General features: G+C 36.4%; 2 long non-coding RNA genes across 2 annotated transcripts; both read left to right on the top strand.

Annotated features, from left to right (window-relative positions):
* Positions 1 to 940: 940 nt before the first annotated feature.
* On the top strand, positions 941 to 3,478 carry LOC113157760. Its single transcript, XR_003298528.2, has 3 exons — positions 941 to 999; positions 1,203 to 2,030; positions 2,961 to 3,478. It is a non-coding gene; the product is annotated as an uncharacterized LOC113157760 (long non-coding RNA).
* A 3,094-nt stretch (positions 3,479 to 6,572) lies between these two features.
* On the top strand, positions 6,573 to 12,139 carry LOC113157759. Its single transcript, XR_003298527.2, has 4 exons — positions 6,573 to 6,673; positions 7,283 to 7,423; positions 11,519 to 11,607; positions 11,974 to 12,139. It is a non-coding gene; the product is annotated as an uncharacterized LOC113157759 (long non-coding RNA).
* The last annotated feature ends 1,820 nt before the right edge of the window (positions 12,140 to 13,959 follow it).

Raw genomic sequence — 13,959 nt, 5'->3', positions numbered from 1 at the left:
GCCGCTTTCATGTCGACTTTAGATCTGGTCCATAAAAGACCTTTATTCATACAGGGTTAAAACAAAACGTAGTAACTTCATTATAAGTTGTTATTGATATATTTTATTAATAGATAAACAGCATAGGTAGAGGTGAATATGTTTAATGTAATAACTGGTTTTATCATGGAGACCAGGGACCAGACTGGTTTTACTGGTGTAGTGATGAGAAAGCGGGGACTTGTGTGGGAATTGTTTTACTCTATCAAATGTGTAGCTACTCTGCTTTTCCTGTTGCTTGGTTGAATGTGGGTAATGATATGAGATGAGTCGTGTTGATATGTGGGCTGATGACTGAAAACAGAGAGAGAGAGATTGAGCTGTGTGCGCACTGTAATTCAGCTGCTTTATATTATTATGTATCTGTATTGTAGCATCAGGTGTCTTAATATAAGGCAACTTTGATCTCATATCTTTCTCCTCTTACAGGTTTAGATGTGATGATGATTACTTTTAGGATCTTCAGGATCCTGCTGCTCATCAACCTGATCTCATGTGTCTCTGGTTAGTTCACATCTTCACTTTATTCTCCACCAACTCAACAATTATTAATAGTTCAATAATTCAAGTTGTCACTTTGTGTCTGTGTCTCCTCAACAGGAACATTTGTAGTGAATGTGACACAGACCTCCTATCAGGCAGAGGAGAACCACAACATCACACTGGAGTGGACGTTCACTATCAGACCTGACAGATCCATCACCTTTATTATTATCTACTGTGAACTGATAAATAAACTTAGACGTTTTGGTCTGTTTCATCTCCATGACGCTGTTGAGGTCTCAGAGTCTCAGGATCAACAGTTTTCAGGAAGAGTCCAGTTTGACAAAGACGTCCTCAGAGAAGGACGAATCAGACTCCGACTGTCCAGACTCAGGACTAATGACTCAGGACTGTACCTGTGTGAAGTGAAAACAGATCAAGGTTGGAGCTCTGACAGATGTCGTCTCAATGTCACTGGTGAGTAGATTCAGTAAAACTTTATTAACAAATCAGCAGGTTGTTAAAACCTAAGGAGAAACAGTTTATTTAAAGTTTGGACTTTTCCTTCTTGTAAATCTGAACTATGTTCCACTTTATTATTTGGTTATAATTTAGTTTCTTCTTTAGAGAAATGTTTATTTCTCCTCATGACTGACACAGATGTGTTTGTCTCTTTTTAGCAGTGAGAGACTCATCTGAACCTCAGGAAGAAATTGAACTAAACACAGTAAATCGAGGATGGATCGGTCTTTACTGTGGACTGGGACTGACAGCAGCAGCTGTTTGTTGTTGTTTATTTGTTTTTCAACTTAGAACAAAAGCTTTTGTTGTTTGTGGCTCAGGATCTGTGGTTTGATTCCCAGTGTCCTTGGACAACACTATAAATGTCCGAGTAGCATCTTGAATGTAGAAGAGGTCCATAACAATTTCCTCCTGTTCTTCAATTTCCAAAAAAATAAGTTATTTAAATACTAATAAATACTATCAAACATGACTCCAGCAGAATGTAACCTAAGGAAATATTTATATTGACCCTTCTCATTGTGAGTTCTACCTTTGGTCCAAAATAAATATAGAGCATTAACTGTTACACATATTGAAATGTAGCTACAATGAAGGTTTTCTGTTTGTTAGTGAACAGTTGTTTATTATTTCCCTAAATCACTAAAAGAGCTTTTTATTGTTTTGTCTTCTTTAGATCATTAAGCTTGTTAAAATGTATCTGATGTATCACAAAGTGCTTTATTGTTATCATCTGACTTATCTGGATGAACTAATTGTAAAAACATTTACATCCAGACTTTAAAATTGTGGATTCAATTAAAATGACGTTTATGAAGTTTACATTCTTGACAGTGATTTGTGACAGTAAATCAAGACGTTTCAGTCTGATTCTGATCAATGTCTCACATGAACTCTTGCTGTAGAATCAACGGATGATTTAACGATGATGAAAAATGATGATGAAGTTGGAGCAGGTTGAGCAGTGAAGAGTCTGTCCAGGACTGGTGAGTGATCCAAACCACATTACCCAGACAAACCTGTATGCAAACCCAAAAAAAAAACCCAAATCCACAATGCAGTGAGACCTCGTCCAGGTCTTAATCCAGTATCTAGTCCAGCATATTGTTTACAAAGTACAGACTGCTCCTTATTTTATTAAACATATTTATCCATGCATATTTTATTAAATTAATTAATTAGTAACCATGGTAACACTCTTTTTTTGCAGAGGTGATAGAGGTACTCAGATAATGACTTCACAAACCTTGTTGCTATGAATTTACTTTAAAAAATCATAAATATCCATTTCATTGTTTGGAAGAAATTTAGACTAAGCAAATTCTGGTGGCTGCACCCCAGTGAAATAAAAGCTTTTTAAACAGAACATATATATTTTAACTCATATAACAAACTTTATGTACTGACAGATGGTTAAAACATAACAACACATTATAGTTATTAGCTGAATAGCTGAAGTATCTATTTTAACTGGGCTGACAAATACATTTAGTATTTATTCCACTGCAGTGGAATAAAAACAACATAAAATGGAAATACTTGAGTATTTTATCTAGTATAGTGCACAACTCTGTTTAAGTACTGTATTTAAGTAAATGACTTAAGGAATTAAAAGGAAAAATGGGGACTAAAAGAGGAAGGAATTAAAGTCGCTTACAGCACGTTTTCTTTGCTCCTTTCTATGAGCTAATTCAAACACCTCTCCCTATTCTCACCTACAATTAAATAAATGACACCCAGTCAAGAGGAGTATACTACATGGATGCAGTATAATCTAGGTAGTCCTGCCAACAGTCCTGTACTTTTCTACAATTCACTACATCTCTCTTACTCATTTTCTCTCAAGCTCATGAGCGTCTTCGCTGTTTGCCTCCCCTTCTCCCTTACTCTCTTGCTAATTCTGTCCTTTTTTCCAGGTCTTCAAGGTGGAGATCAAATCACACGGACTGACCTCTGATAGGAAGATTTGTACTACACCACGTTTCTACTCCGTGTGTCCTATAATGTCCTCCCCTTAGTCCATCCAACCTTGGCTGATTCACAACAATACCCTCTGGTCTAGTTTACTAAAGATTGACTGCACTCAATCACATGCGAACGTCACAACATCAAACTTAACATGCTGATCTACTAAGGGTGTACTCTGAGCACAGTGTCTTCAAAAGCAAAATAGCACATGATGTGGATTTTGCACTTTTGCCTTCATGTTAATATGAATGTAATAGTTAAAAAAAATGTATGGATACCCCTGATTAAAATTAGATATATCCTTTATCCTCAGTCATTGATTAGATTGTGTTTGTTATTGGTGACAATATACAGTTTGATTCAGTATGCCTGAGGGTAACGTAAACAGAAACTGAATAGTTCCCCCACCTTCATGTATCTGAAAGAGACCCTCAAAAGCGACGGTAGAAGTTTTCAACTTTCCAGACTCAGGGCTGATGACTCAGGGTTGACATATGGGTATGTGGGGGTACTATTAGAAATAAACAAAATATTGATATATAACATTTTTCCAACGTTTTTCAGAATTTATCAGTCCCACTCAGCATCATTTTTTTAAAAAGGCGTCTGTAAAAGATTTTTACTGATGTCTGAAAATATCTTAATAAAGTCTGTGAAGATTCTCATTCATCCATCCATGTTGTTATCTCAAAGTTGACTGAACATCTTTCTTGTGAAATGCTCAATGTTTATTTAATAAGTGTAAATTTCACACTCTATTAGTAAGGCTAATAAATCCCAGAGACAACATGAATAAATTAGCAGTAGTAGTAGTTGTTGTTTACTGTGATGGATGACGACCTTTATGAAGTTCCAGGTGTCTGAAAGTTGCATCACCAATAGTGAGAATCCAGAAAACCTTATAACAGGAAAACGCACGGCCCGTAAGGGCAAGTGTAGATGTGTTGGAAAAACTCTTACTCTAATTTTCAGATCTCTTTTGCATAGTGTATATCTAACACCTACTACCGAGAGTAGAGCATTGGTTTCATGTTGTGGGCGTCCTGACACGATGTCATCGCATGTAAACAATTGAACCAAGGAAATGTACAATTGAACATTTTTTCCATTATATTTCATTTCATGTTCTTAAAAATCATCTGTTATTGATTAATGTGATTTCCTAACCTAATGTTTCCATTCAATTGTTAGCTACTGCCAGACTCCAGACTTTGGTTTGTTGTCATCCTGTTGCTTTGTTTTGCTTTTGTTTCACTGTGTTTTTATGCACACTGACATTCATACATGAAGTGCTTAGAATTGCTCAGCAAGTCCCATGATCAGGGGACAGTCCCGACTGTATATTCATCTGTTCCTGCCCACCTTGTTTATGATGTCTTTGCCACTCCTTTCTATAGTTTTCTTTAAATGCACCTGAAGTAAATAAATGTATTATGTAATGCAAATGTAACATATTGTAGTGTTATTACTACATATTTCATTTAACTCTATGTCTGCTTTTGATTTGCAGTCAACAGACAGAGTTGATTGCAAACTAAGTAGTAGTCTTAAAATATTTGTCTTCTTTGCACAAATCAATGATGCAAATCAACCAGATCTTTGAATGTGAACTAAACTAGCCATGTGTGATTTGTGTTTGATTACATTTCATAATCTTGAAGCCAAAGTGAAAGACAAGGCCTTGCAGATCAAAAGTCAAACGTCCCTCAGTAACGCTGATCAACTGCCACAAAAGTTTCACTGAGTCAGAAATAGAAAAGACAACAAAAAAAACGTTGTGTTGTGGTTTTAGACACAGTCTGAGCTGTTTAGGGGAATAAAGTAGCTGCTGTTTTTATCATTTTGTGTCATCAGACTTTCATTAATGTGGACAACGGGCTCCTGAAATTGTGATGTCACAGTGAAACGACATTATCAGGGATGTTTTCATCAGTAATTTCACATATCACAATATTAAATGATCAGATAACACAAACAGTTAACAATGAGCAACAATTTATCACATTTAATATAAGTTTGTTAAGTTTGTACTGTAGCGTGGTCTGACTCATATTAGAACAGTTAATATCGGAAAACATGTTCACATGTCAGTTTTAACAGAGGTAATAGACAATCAAATAAATCAGTCGAGGCAGATGGCCGCCTGGTTTCTGCTGGAGGTTTTTTCCTCTAAAGGGAGTTTTTTCTCTCCACTGTTGCCTAAAGCTTGTTTAAATGGGATTGTTGGGTTTTTTATATAATTTTTTTGTATATATACTTTGAATTTTGTAATTGAATTGAATTAATAATTAATAATTTTAGAGAATTAGAAGAACCTTACATACTTAACTTGACCGTCAAATGTTCTGTAGGTTTATTTCCATTAGTGAGCCAATAAAAAACATATAACTCAATTATGCTTTTCAGCGTCTGTGCTTTACATGTAAGTTGGAGTCCCATGTTAGAGACAGTCAGAGACCCAAAGCTGAACATGAACGGTGTTTAGTGATAACACCCCTGTTTCACTCTGATCAATTTGTTTCTGAAAATGCTTGTCAGGCATTGGTGAAGTTCCACTGATAATCTGTTGTGAGCTGCTACACGTCGCCCCATCTACCGTCTCAGGTGAGCTGCTACCTCTGAGTCTTGAGAGGAATTATTACATGTATTAGCAGTTTTTTTTTTTTTTTATAACTTGAAAACTGTATAATCCTGCAGTGATGGAGCTTTAAGCTAAAACAAAAACTCTAAATTGAACACAGTGTGACCACTGAACTAATCTTGTTTAATTACTTACTCTTTATATAAATTGAATAATGATCCAAACATTACTACAGTACTTAAAACAATAAATGGTTCACACTGCTGGAAAGTGGAGCTCATGAACTTTGCTTCAGCCGGTAACTTTAGTTTCTTTTTTTTAACAAGTGCTTCAAAGTTCATCTGAAATTCTGACTATCAGCACCATCAACACAGTTTCAGTGTTTGGAGACAACACAGCTGGTGGAAGAACTCAGATCTTTTACTTTAAGCAGCAAATGGACATAATAATAAAGAAAACTTTATTGACGCCCTTGGAAAAACATTTGGGGTTATTTAACTAAATAATGATTCTTCATGCTTTGCTCCGTCCAACACTTCAGGTATCAGTCTGTTAAAATGCAATAGCTCCAAAACTTAATGAGAATATTTTTGTGACTAATTATTAGTAGTGAGCCTCAATCAAAGACCTTAACATGTGGACATCTCCACTTTCACTGTGCAGCTAAAGAAAATGGAGCTTTTTTATTATATTGCTGATTTCTTTATAAAAGGAATTGAGTTTATTCTGAAGTAAATTACACCGTGGTTTATTTGTCTACAAAGCAGCTCCAGATGTCAGGTGGTGTCCTTCCTCCTCCCTCTGATCAACCAGCTGTCACCGGCTCACACGGTGCATGTGATGCGTTTGTGTCCGTCTGTACATGTCGCTCCTCAAATATTCACATTTTCGCTTGTTAAATTTTTACGGATGAAGACGTTTATCACTTTTGCGTGCGACTAGTTCCACACAGAGGACTTTAAAGGTGAAAAGCGCGAATATTTCTCGTGTGCGGTTCATTTCGGTGCTGTCTGAATTTTACTTCCTCGTCAGACTCAACATTCAAAATCACCGCCATCATCGCGCTGCTGCGCAAACACAGTGAGTAGAGATGAGAAAAAACGTTTGTCACGTTGTTTCTTATTATGATTTTATTCTAATTGTGGACATATAGTCTTTATCACTTCCCAGTAAGCATCACTGATGAATGCATTTTTAATTATATGTATCCTTACATGTGTCTGAGCAGGTTACTGCACATTGCTGCATAAAAACACCATGTTCACATAGTTTTACATTAGAATATTAAATGCATCACTTTACTGTTTAATAAAAGTAAACCTGCTTTCTTAAGCAGTAGTATTAAGCAGTATCTTTTTGCACCTTGTGATAAATTCACCATGAGCACATGTGAAGCTGCATCAGTTCTCTTCCTCATCTGTGAGAACTGTTTGGTGATGTTTCCAGTTTATTACCTTTGTTAAACATGTGCACATTATGATAGAAAGATTCAGCTCCCGGCCAGTAATGAATTAACAAAAAGAGTTCATTTCTGCATCCAAGCTAACGTGGACATTTATTTAACAAGTCTTTCCACTTTCTGCACCTTTGAAAACTCCAAAATGAAGAACATGCAGCATGTAAACTTGAACTGAGTCTTTAGTCACATCTCGATTTTTACATAGTTGATAACGAAACATCATTTTTCAGGCTTTTTACTGGAATAAACCCTGAGAGAAGTAGAAGAACGAGGACTGGATGGGGCTAAGCCACAAACAAAAAGACAACAGCAGTGAATTCACGTTTATCTGAGGAAACTCATGAACTATGAGTGGGACTTTGTTGAAGAAGGTAACGTACATTCATCAGATATTTATCCCCTAATTGTTTATTTCTCACACTTTTTCACTGCTTCTCATTGTATTTTTTGTATTCAGTCTAAATATGTTATGATGTTAATATGTGATGTTGTATTGATATGTATGAGAGTCACCTGCTGAGTTTGTATATCTATCTATCTGCTGAACACACACACTCACAATCAGAGGTCCATCAAGGCTGTTTGTAAAAACAGCAGTCAGTCTCTGACTTTCCTCCCTTCGTCCAATCAAGAACATGTACTTAACCATGTGCTTGTTAGAACATTCAGCTTATTTTAGGACATCATGTAACATGGCTGCTGCTGTGCGTTTTATTTTAATTTCAAGTACAAAACATTTTTAGTTACTGAAATCTCTTGTAGATTCACATGAAACAGGGTGAGATACCATCTGCTTTGGTGTAACTGTAACTGTGGCTACACCACAAAAACCAGATTCATAGTTCAGCATCGTCAGAAATGCTATGAATTCTGAAACGTTGTCTGTTATCATCAAGTGTTGTATAAAATCTTTCATGTTAATATTTCTGAGCCTGTTTTCATCATAAATCTCTGATTTGTGTTAGCAGTGCACATGTAGTTGTTGATTTCCAAATAAAATGTAATAAGAGGCAGTTTTTAATTGTTTCCCTTTTAGCCAGCTGTGAACAACAACTATAGACTATTACAATATTATTTTTCTTATTACAGTACATTTAACAGTGTGAAGGCCGACTATTGCTATGTGTTCAACCTCTAAAACAAAAGATGGTTAAAATGTGTGGAAATTACAAAAGTTAAAGAAATAAGTGCATGTAAAGTACAGCTGTATAGAATTTTTAAGCAGTTGAGTTAACTGTGAATGCCGTGAAAGTCAAAATACAAGTACATACTGTGTACTTGTATCTGCTCTAGATTTGAGAAGTCATTCTGGGAATCCACTGTCAGAGCGAGACGTGAGGTTAGGTAACTGCGGTAGAAACTTGGTTAAATTCCGCAGCAGTCTGTGCTTCTGATTGTCAGCAGGACTGTAAGGGACCAAGCAAAGGGACAAACAAACACTCAACCTACTGCAAACAGAGTATTTTAAAGGAAGATTGGATGCTTTTATGTCTGGTTTTGTCATTTTCCGCGTGTTCCCTGCACTAAGATGTAGGGGAAGTGAAAACCTCAAAACTAACGTGACACAGGAAGCGTGATCAATCATTAAAGGGTGGGAGTTCAAAAGCAACAGCTTTTACATAGAGCAGCTAGTGGAAGTTTCTGCAAAAAGAGATTTGCAGTAGATAAACCATAACGGAGATTCCAGTGGTGACTTAGAGTTACAAGTTTAATAGAGAACCATTTTGACTAGCTGAAATCTACTAAAATGGACTAACCTGCTGCATCATTTTCCACTTTGATTTTCATGGTGTTTTTGAATTCGGTAGGTGATCGTTTTAATCTCCATGAAATGATTTGGCATCATTTTATTTTAAACACATCACCCATTCCAAATCAATATAAATATCTAGCATGACTTTTCCCATTGAAATCAGAAGTGTTCCTTTAGTTTTTTTGAGCAGTGTATATAATATGTATTAATACACCTTTAAGAAGCATTTTACTATCTCGTCAACGAATCAGAATCACGTTACGTACGTTTGTTGTTACTTTGCCTTAGTGAAGAGTCTGGTGTTTCACGTTTATCTCTTTGTTGTCATTTACTTCTGTTCTCACTGTTGTCTCACGTCCATCCTACAGATTTGACTTAGGATGGAAGCTGCATCATTTCTTCTCAGTGTCATCAAGTAACTGACCTCAAAAGAAGTAATGCGTCACCATCCCATCTACAGTTTGTTGCTTATAAAAAGCTGCATATTATTAATGTTCCTGATTTTAAAACCAATAGCAGGGAATTTGAAATGAGATATGATGGAGGAAGAATGAAGGCACTTTACTTCTTCTTCTTCTTCTCTTTCGGCTTTTCCCATCAGGGGTCGCCACAGCGAATCATCCTTTTCCACCTCACTCTATCATGAACATCTTCTACCCTAACACCAGCCAACCTCATGTCCTCTGTTAACACATCCATATAGCTCCTCTTGACCTCCTGCCTGGCAGCTCCATCTCCAACATCCTTCTACCAATATATTCACTATCCCTCCTCTGAACATGTCCAAACCATCTCAGTCTGGCCTCTCTGACTTTGTCGCTAACACAGGCAACGTGAGCCGTCCCTCTGATGTACTCGTTCCTTATTCTGTCTAACCTGGTCACTCCTAAGGAGAACCTCAACATCTTCATCTCTGCTACCTCCATCTCAGCCTCTTGTCTCTTTCTCACTGCTACCGTCTCTAACCCATAGAGCAGAGCTGGTCTCACCACTGTCTTGTAGATCTTTCCTTTGAGTCTTGAATGAAGGCACTTTACTGAAGTAGAATTATCTCTGAATAATAATAATACTACGCACATTATGACACTAAAAGTTATTTAAGATCTGATTTAAAATTTGTCTTGTTGATTGTTGTTGTACTCGTGCAGTTTAGTGTTGGGGAGCTGCATTTTAACAAAGAGCGTCACTACAAGAAATTAAAGTATCTTTCTTCTCTGTCAGCATCTCTTACCCAAATTTAGTGTACACGTTTATTATGATATGTACTTTTTACACTTTTCAAAGTTCCTTTTGGATAAGTTAAAGAAAAATTCAGTTAAAGCAAATTGTTGCACTTGTGATTCTTCATTCTTGCTAAATATATTTTGGTACATCAACAAAAAATGAAAAACTGATTCATGTCAATAATTCAAACTTAAAAGGTAGAAAAACGTTTATCGTTTATCTAACACTGATCTTGGTCAGTGTGTTGAAGTGGTGAAGGTTTTTTCACTCTGTATCTATTATTATTTCTAAATTAAATAATTTTTACATCATTTCAGACAGACAAGACAGAAATGGGAGTCCAGGTTATACACAGAGATTCAGGGTCTGAAACTATTACTCAAGGAACAGAAAAGAAAAAACGACAAATACAGAAATAGATGCAAGAGACTGCAGCTATATTCAGAGTCACCCAGATCAAAAAACAAATTCTTGTTAGGAAGGTTTCCTGTGTCTACAGAAGTGCACCAAATTTTTTATTTTCCATCATGTCTGAGTGGACAACATCAGCAAAAGTATCACCAAACACAAAATAACTAGCGGGTTACTGCAGCTGTTGTTTCAGTTCAAGTTCTCAAAAAGAATTCAGGACATCTTAACCATTTCAAGAGAACAGTAGAGCTACATTGAGACGTCCCCCTTCATGTTGAAGTATAGATCCTTATGCTACAAATTACAAAACAGTCAAATGTTGATCTCACGTCATATGGAGTTTGATTGAACTCAAAAGCGATATTGAAGAACAAAAGTAACACAACATAAAACTGACAACAAGGAGTTACAAGTGAGTTAAAATGTTTTTTAAATGAGAAGAAGAAACAGAATAAGAAATGATGAAGAAATACAATTAGTTGGATGAGTTGGAAATTAGTATAATAGAGAGTGATCACAGATACCATGGATTCAAAAAGTTTTTCAAGTTGTGTTTAAGCTTCTATTAACTCTTATCTATGTTTTTCATCTTGTCAGATAATCTCATCATCTTGTTTGCATTACAATTAATGTGTTTACTAATGTGTTGTGAAATCTTTATTGTCAATACAATATCCCAGAATTCATTAAACCTTCAGCTTGGTAATAAATTAATTTAGCACATTAAGGTGTTCTATTACAAACCCGTCAAAATAAAACACTGATTTCCTCACTTCTTGGTTGATATGAAATTTACCCCAAAATTAAACTGAATGTGACAGTGAAACTTGGAGTAATTACACCACATAGAGATATTTGTACTTGCAAATATCAGCAAATACTGGGCAGTAGTTATAACGCTGCGTGCACTTCTTAGCTATTGAATGGTTTTTCTCCTTCATTTGTCTAAAGGGCACTAACACACACTTTTGTTGCACACGCGTTTCTTTTTTTTGTTTTGTTTTTTTCTTGTTACATAACCAAAAAAAATTACTCCCATGTGTGAGAGGCTGACAGTCACAGTGCTGGTTTGCTTTAGGATGGCTCAGTGAAGAATGACAGCCTGGGACGCTGCTGGTGGTGTTTTGGTGGTGATAACTCTATGGCTGCTCTCCTTTCCTACTGTGGGTGAGTTAGAAATCATTTGCATTATTTAAAGCAGGATTTGGACCTGTCTGTGCCTGGGGACCCATTGATAACTGATCAGTACATGGGCTTTTCATGCAGATCAATCAAGATTGCCTTTGCTTAATGCACAGTGTCATGCAATGCTTTGAAAAGTCATCACAATAATACAATTGTATATCATTAAATTCACACTAACTTGACTGATCTAATTAGAATAATGTGGCTCTAAACAACATGTGCAGTTATCCAGGTGTAAGATCTGAAACTAAACTTTTCACTTTAGTCATAGCCTCATTTTGACCTGTATTCTACATTTCTGTAGTTGTTTTCTAATTTAGCATCTGTGTAATCTTCTACGTCCTGCAGGTCAGTCTCCATTCACTGTCAGTGGACCTCAGGACGTCTACCAGGCAGAGGAGCACAGTAACATCACACTAACATGGCTGTTCTCTGTCACTGCTGACATGTCTGACTCACTGATTATAGACGTTGTATATGTGGAACCTTTGAGAATGGTTTTCCATTATAACCATAAACGTGAAAGCGCGCTGTATCCAGAGGAGTTCTACAGAGGACGAGTGCAGTGTGATCCAGAGCTCGCCAGGAAAGGACAGATTGACGTGGTCTTTACTAATGTGACACTAGACGACACAGGGACGTATCGGTGTTTTGTCTCTGTTGACAGACACAGTAACTACACAACATGTGGCCTCAATGTTACAGGTAAGCTCTAAACATCACGGTCTCCTTTGGTGATTCTCAACTCATTTTAAAATACAAGGTAATTAACTTGGGTTTGCAGCAGAGAAAATTATATCTGAAATTCATAATAAACCCAGTTTAAATGCAGCCTTTTAGCTTTTACCGGTTTTATCTGCCGTGGTCACAACCACAACAATTTTGTTCAGTTCCCATCTCTTGCTGTGGGTTTTAGGATTGTAAAACCTAATTTGCCCCCTTTGCTGACTTTTTAATGCCTAAAGCTGATTTGTTTTGAAAGGAGCTCCCTGTTGTGGTGTCACGGTTTCACTCTATTGTCAAAACGTTGCAGAAGTTCTTCATAAAAATCAGACAAAGAGGCAGAAAACTGTGTTCAAAAGTGAGGTTAGGTTAATTTAAGGCCAATACAAAGAGACACTGTGATCTGTGATCTTACCACTGTGTCTTTGTAACTCACGCAGTGTCCGTGTTTTTTTGTTTTGTTTGTTTTTGTTTTTCAATTTCATTCATGGTTCACAAATATCACAGTCGACCTCAAATCCAGCCGTTTTTCAGAGAGCCGGTTCACACACGTTCTCAGACATGCTGCTCACTATGGCTTTTCAGCATGACGGTGTACAGGCACATTTTGGGGATTACAGGGACAAAGAGGGTCTAAATATGGGCACTTTAATGTGGTTTAGTGCTATTCTTATATTTACTGGATTTACAATCAGCAGCTTTTTTATTCAAATATCGTAACACGCAGTGTTTGACATTCACTCTGTGTTTGTTTATTTGTTGTTTGCACCATCTTTCAAAGACTTTGGATTCAGATTGTCTCTCCTACTACAGCCTTGTGTGCACAGATAAATAAACTGATACTACATTTTATTAATATGTTACTTGAAAACTAACTTTACTAAAAATGATTAGATGATGAGTCAATTTCACATCTTTTTATCTGCATTATTAAAAAGACATTTTTAGGTAATTTTGACATGCTAAAACAAGTTTAACATTAAGTTTCTTTTATACCAGTTGCCACACCAACTAGTTCTGGTTACAGTCACATCATCAGTCAAACACGTTCTTTCTTCATGTACTGCTGAGATAAACTCCTACTGTATCTGTGCTTAACGAACAACATCAGCTGTAGTCTTATCCTAAAGAAATTACATAATTTATAGGTATATTTGCTGCTTTCCAGAAAAATTCAATCGTTGCACTTTGCACACAAATAACACATATTTTAATTATCTCTGCAGCCGTCAGTCGTCAGCCTCCACAGGAGAACTCATCACCAGCAGCCGGGAGAGGATCTTCTGTTACGTTGTAGTTGGAGTGTTATTCATAACTCTGGTTACCATTTATGTTTTACAGTTTGGTTTTGTTTTTTGTACTGATTGGAACCAGTCCTCCTCCTCTGATCTTTTCAGTGAGTAAGCGACTGCTGCTTGTACCATGCTGACATATCTGTCATGTCTGTCTCTGTCAACAGAATATATTTACCTTTTGATGAAAACTTTAAATTATCTTAAATACGTGTTGGGGCTTTCTATTTTATTTCTACTGAAATGATCTAAAATAACTGGTTGAAAACAGACTGTGCAGTCCAACATTCAGTTTCTACTATCTGTATTTAGTAGTAAC

This window comes from Anabas testudineus, chromosome 18, assembly GCF_900324465.2.
Source record: "Anabas testudineus chromosome 18, fAnaTes1.2, whole genome shotgun sequence".
Lineage (NCBI taxonomy): Eukaryota > Metazoa > Chordata > Actinopteri > Anabantiformes > Anabantidae > Anabas > Anabas testudineus.
Note: the sequence above shows the minus strand (reverse complement) of the source record. Positions and strands in the feature narration are given on the sequence as shown.